The sequence below is a fragment of the Xenopus tropicalis genome, chromosome 4, assembly GCF_000004195.4.
Source record: "Xenopus tropicalis strain Nigerian chromosome 4, UCB_Xtro_10.0, whole genome shotgun sequence".
NCBI classification, from domain to species: Eukaryota; Metazoa; Chordata; class Amphibia; order Anura; family Pipidae; genus Xenopus; species Xenopus tropicalis.
The window spans coordinates 51,186,054-51,192,835 of NC_030680.2; positions in this window are offsets into that span (position 1 = coordinate 51,186,054).

Genomic DNA, 6,782 nt, shown 5'->3' on the forward strand with positions numbered 1-6,782 from the left:
TGTTACCTACACTGATATTGAGGGGCTTTATAATGAAATTGTAATAAACACAGCTTTTGATGCAGTGGCGTAACCCCATCCCACGAAAAAAGAACTTTAGAGGGGCCTGACACACACAGCAACTCCTACCTAGTCCCTACTTGGGGGTATGCTTCCTTTATAGTTACGCCAGTGTTTGAATGGGGGATTAAGGCAAAAATGGGATAACATTGGTCTGCTTTAGTGGTGAGCTAATTTTTTTGCCAGGCATGGATTTGCAGCAATTCCCATATATTGCCATTGGTGAATTGTTTCGTGAAAATTTGCAGCGCGCATCAAAAAAAGTTTCAGTTGTGCCAAATTGGGCATGGTCGCGTCAAAAATGGGCGCGGTTGTGTAAAAAAAAAACACGGGTGACGAAAAAAATTGTGCGACAGATGTGTTTCGCAAATTTTATGGCAAAGCAATACGTGACAGATTTGCTCATCACTAGTCTGTTTGATGGTTCCTTAACTCAGGGGATTGAGATTAACACAACTGAAAATTTCAAGACCATGAATTAACAGAAGCAATTTTTACGGTTTAAGCATATCTAAGAATATTAATTAGTAATTAAATTTACCAAGCTGATATTATTAGCGAATTAATTTGTAATATGTTTGTTAAGCATACTTTCACTTGGCTTCTCCATGTTATATCAAGCTTACAGGGCTATAGTTTCACCTGCAAACATCTTTTTCCATTTATAACACAAAAGCATTATTTACAGACCCCACAGATTAAGGATATTTGAGACTAAACAAAGTTGGTACAATCAATGTTATAGCCAAAAAAATATGTTTTATTTTTACTTATTATACTATGTTTGCTCTTGTCTTGACTGAAAAGATTGACCCAGAGGCTCAGCAGCTAGGGGTTACCTAAAGCTTGGTTTATACAGATATTGATTTAGCTCTGACCCTTTATGACTGCTCTCTGCACAAGTGCAGTGGTTTTCCACAGTTTCCTCTGCAGCTCACAGGAAATATTAATTAAACACAGATGACTTGGATTTGTAGAATGTGAGAATTGGCTTTTGTAGTGTTGTGGCTTGCCAAAACTTTTCAAAACATTAACACTAATTAGGGCCTATTCATCACTAATTAAGTACATAATGAGCGACATCACAGAAACTGAATGTCAAAAAGAAAATCTTACTAAAGAATGTACCCGTGCTATCACTACAACTAGCAATGATTTTGGAGCTTAAAGTTTCAAAAAATTGCATTGTGATGAAGCTGTCTCCCAGTGTCTCCTTGTAGAAAAGTAAGGTCATCTGGCATATTTTTCAGCATTTGTCAATACTGTGTAAGCAAAAAAATGAGTAACCTTTCATCTACTGGTCAACTATTATGGATTATTCACATGGGCATCTGAACTTCTAGAAATACATATTTTTTTTACACAGACATCATAAATTCCACAAACTTACAGAGAACTATAATAGCCAATCTGTGTTTGCATGGATGAGTTCCCCACCCATTTTAGCTCACACACAGTGAAGCGGAGGTTAGCGTGGAAATGCCTGCTTCTGCGTTTTCATGCCTTGGGCAGTTGTGTGCCAGATCGGAGACCAAGAACATTTAGGCATAGACCTGGGAGTTGCAAAGAGGCAGTTAGAGTGAAGCCCGGGCACTGTAAGAGGTCCTGAAGGCTTCAATGAGAAATTCTGTGTGAAGCAAGAGTGAGAGATAACATGGTAAGCAGAGAGTCTTCCACACTGAGTTATTTGCGCAAGTGTTACATTGTTGGTAAATTGGCTCCTGGATAACCCTATACTACCTGTGGAAATCCTGAAATAAAGTCTGCTGTGGTTCAACTTATTTATTGTGCCATGCCTACTTCTCACAGTAAAGGTCTGTGTTGTTCCCAGGCTGAGAGTTTGACTGTCCACCAAGTCAGTGTGCTATTGCCAATTCTCAAAGCATGATTGTTACAGCAGATGATTTTGGGAGAGCCACCTGAATCGGCAGCTGAAATCTTGTTATCCATTATATCCAAATGTGTTTTTTGTTTGTATTGCTATAAAGTATAATGTTTTTAGAATTAGTGTAACATTTGATTTAATTGCATGTATTCTTTGAACAGTTTTCTGTATCTACATAGTTCATTATACACTTTTTAATTTACGTTACGTAATTCACTTTTTTAATTTACATCTTAATCTCTGTCTGTGACAAACACTGTTTCTAAATTGCTCTGTGCATACAATACCTCTCAAATGTTCCTTTCTAACCAACATCCAGGTATGTTCGGTCTCTCCAGTTTTAAGAGGGCTATTATGACAGACACAGCGTCACAGAGATCCAACAGGTATTTATCTGTGCAGTCAGACTCACATGTTTGGCAGAGAGGAAATCCTTTGACTCCACTAGTTAAATTCATTTTATCTGGCAATGAGTACAAATTGGCCTCTATTGGGTTCTTTCTGTCTTCCAGGAATGTCACTATCTGTGCTAAAGATAAAAAAAAATCAACATTTGTTGTTTTCTCTTTCTCTCTATCTTTACCTACCCCGGGGCCATCGAGCTGAAGTTAATGACAGGCTAAAAAGTATTAGTTACCCAACAGCTGGCAGACAACACTTCCCTGTAGCTTTATGTCACAGCATATGCCAACCACTCAGAGAATGTTATAATTCATACTTCATCTCCCACCACAAAAGCAGATGGGTTGAAGTATTGTTGTTCTCACTCTATTTCTCAGCCCTTGAGGGATCACTAAATAAAATCAAAGCAGATGGGCCATTACAGGCTCATTTGTGCTTGTTACAATGTAATGCACACCGGAAATCTAACGGCATCAAGCACAAACACAATGAGACTTTGAGACTAAATTGTAAGTCAGAGGGCTCTATGGAAAAAGAACCTAGAGCATGTCCATTTATCATACACTTATTTTAATTCTAAGAGGTATTCGTTATTTGCTGCTTACAGGGTGCTTGGTAGCAGAAGCACTCTGCTTAGCAAGCACTGAAGCACAGCAAGTGTTTGTCTTTCTGTAAATGGAACCTGTCATATTCCAGTCAGCAGCACATTAAATAATACCCAAAGCCATTAAACCCTGTGCTTACTCACATTAAAAGAATGTGCCACAAGTGCCCACTATGGGTTATTAGACCTGATGCAACATTGCAACTTTTATTACATTTATTAGTTATGCATACTTAGTATGTTGTAGTTAAAAAGAAATGTTTTGAACTCTACAGACATGTACCCTGTAAGTTAGAAAATAATATAAAGTGCATATTGTAATATAATTGACACATATTTATAGTGCCAACATATTCAACAGCACTGTATTATAAAGGGGTATATACATCAAACATATAAATCTCAAATAAATGCTAAATAATACAAAGGTAAAATAAAGCATCCAGTTTAAAAGGACAAGGTGTGGGGAATGGGAAGCAAAAAGGAAGATGTGGCACTGAGAGCTGCACTTAGCAAGTGGCAGTGTACATAGTATATAGTGTACATTTATAGAATGTTAGGCTAAATAAAGTTAAGCTTCTCTAAGAAGCTAAGAAAAGAAATCATTTAAAGTCAGATAGATCAAATGGAATTTCAATGGAAATTAAGCAGCTGGAGCAAAGCCTTGTAGGGAGGTGATGAGCAGGGAGCACAGAAGTAAATTATTAGAACAGTATAACAAGTAGTTTTGGAAGTACAGGAATACCCATTATCTGGAAACCTATTATACAAAAGCTCCGAATCACTAGAAGCCCATCTCCCATAGACTTCGTTATAATCAAATAATTAACATTTTTAAAAAGAATTCCTTTATTGGAATTATATCTTTATTGGAGGCAAAACAATCTTATTGTTTTAAAGCATGTTGATCCCAATTACGGAAAGACTTCTTATCTGGAAAACCCCAAGTCCCAAGCTTTCTGGACATGAAAGATTGGGCGACAATTTGAACCACTTTAAACAGTAGGGTCATTAATTTGAATTTTACCAGAGTAGGGATTGGCAAAGTGGCCAACAGTGGTCGACAATTGCAGGGAAAGCCTTCCCTGTTTTTACATATGGATTAAATAAAATTTATACTTTTTTAATATAACTCCCCTTTTTTGGCTGCTTTTTTCTACAACTTCTTGAATATCCGGAGTGCCTGCCTGCTTTACTCTTTGATTTTCCCAAATACTGGTAAACCCAACCCTACAAACTCTTTAATCCCTGAGAAAACATAAAGATTCTTGTAAAAATATTTTGCTTCATAAAGCTAAGCAAGGGTTGCTATGTAATGCCATGTATGTAAGGCCAGCTTTTGAGCACAGTGAATGTGCTGATAAACTTCTAGCATGCTTGGCCAAAACACATGAATCTCCCTGATCATAACAGAACTATATGGCTCTCAACAGCAGATAATCACACAATCGGACCAAGAAAATGATACCCTAGTGCTGTCCAACTGGTGGCCCGCGACCCCCCTCTGTGTGGCCCCCCACCTGTCTGGCTGCTTTGATGGCTTACTTTTGTGTAAGCTTTAAATGGTATCAGTTCTGGCCCCCTGCATGGTTTTCACCTCAGATTCAGGCTGTAATCACCCACTTTGTATTGTTTAAACATGTAATCCCCTGTGTTTTTCACACCTTTTAGTTTGTGCATTGTTCACCCCCTGCAGTGTTCACACCTCAGGCTCAGACTGTAATCACCCACTTTGTTCACCTGTTCACACCTCAGACATTGTATGTAGTGCCTGGACTATGCTGCTTGTGTATATGGCACACACAGGCAGCATAGGGTAGGCAGAGTATGGCACATAGGCAGCATAGGGCAGGGAGGGTATGGAACACACAGGCAGCATAGGGTAGGCAGAGTATGGCACACACAGGTAGGGCAGGCAGAGTATGGCACACACAGGCAGCATAGGGCAGGCAGAGTATGGCACACACAGGTAGGGCAGGCAGAGTATGGCACACACAGGCAGCATAGGGCAGGCAGAGTATGGCACACACAGGCAGCATAAGGGAGGCAGAGTGCTGCCTGTGTGTGCCATACTCTGCCTGCCCTATGCTGCCTGTGTGTGCCATACTCTGCCTGCCCTATGCTGCCTGTGAGAGGTGAACCTGGCAGGGGTTTGTTCTGGGAGTTTGTTAGTAGTTGGAAACAGCCATTAAATGGTCCCTAAGGTGTGTAATTATGTTGCTGGGGGTTGCTGTGCTATCCACAGGGGAGGAAGCATATAGATTTAAGGGTGTGTCTTAATACGACATAATATAATTCTTTCATATATGAATAACTGCTGATATCCCCGCAATGAGGACCAAGCATTTGGGTTTTTGCTGCACTACCACCATTGTGATAAAATGGGTGTGGTTTGAAGTAGGTGTGGTTCAAAGGAGTCAAAACTGGCTTCCGTTAGCGGCCCTCCACCATGTATGCTAGAGAAATTCCGGCCCTCGGCACCGCAGAAGTTGGACAGCACTGCCCTATACCGTTTCTATAGGGCCCTATATGCCTCCCAATTATCTATCTCCATACCGTTTCTAGATGAATTCCAGCTCCCATGTATTTCTCATGAGTTAAATCTTACCATGACTCAAAATATCACAGAGCAGGAAGTATATGAAGCCATTACCACCTTCCCTCCATGTAAAGGCTCTTATGGCCTTCCTTTAGAAATATATCAAAGATTTCATAAAAAAAACTAGTCCCACAGCTGACTAAATGTTTTAACAATGCATTGATAACTGGCTCTCTGCCTCCATCTCTTTATAATGCTACAGTAGTACTCCTTGCTAAGCCAGGTAAAGATCCTAGGAGTTGTGATGCATATAATAATTTCGCTGCTTACTACTGATGTCAAAATTTTGGCAAAGGTTTTGGCAATAAGACTAAACTGTGTAATACTAAGCCTAGTTCATGAGGACCAGACAGGTTTTATGCCGGGCAAATCCACAGCTTTAAACATTAGATGATTATATATCCAACTTCGCAAATTCTCATAGTAATCCAAGACAAAGAACTTGATATTGCCAAAGCATTTGACACTGTTGAGTGGCCCTACTTATGGCAAGTACTGGAAAAATTTGGGATTGGAAATAAATTTATTGAAATAAATCTCCTAATGCCTCTATACAAGTTAACAGTCAATCAACTTAACCTTTTCCTTTAGCAATAGGTATTAGGCAGGGGTGCCCTATTTAGCCCCCACTCTTTGCCCTGTTCATGGAACCCTTTGTCCAGTATATTCATTCCCATCCCAGGATAATAGGAACTTGGCCCTTATGAAGAGCGTGTTCAAATGTATGCAGGCGATACCTTGTTTTATATAGGAGATAGGGATAAATTTATTTCGAAAGTGCAGGAAGTCTTACGAAAAATTTGGTGCTAATTCTGGTTTAATAACAAACACATCTAACTCCATGCCATTATTACTAGACCCACCTGAATCAACAGAAAATCTTTCAAATATTCCCTTTAAAATAGTTTTGCAGCTAACCTACAGTATCTAGGAGTTTAGATTGCCTTACCACTAACCCAGTTTATTCCACTAAACATAGACCCAATACTAGACTGGATATCAATAAAAATTGAATCCTGGTCTGCAGTACCAATAGGACCAATGGGCAGAATCCATTTGATAAAAATATTAACACTCCTAAGTAGTTACATATTTTGTTCCAATCCCCAATATCACCTAACAATACCTTTTTTTTGTAATTTAAATTTTATTGATTTCATAGAAAGAAAAACGTCAACATTTCGACAATATACAGAGTAGCTATTTTTCATCTTAAGTAAAATGTGGGATTG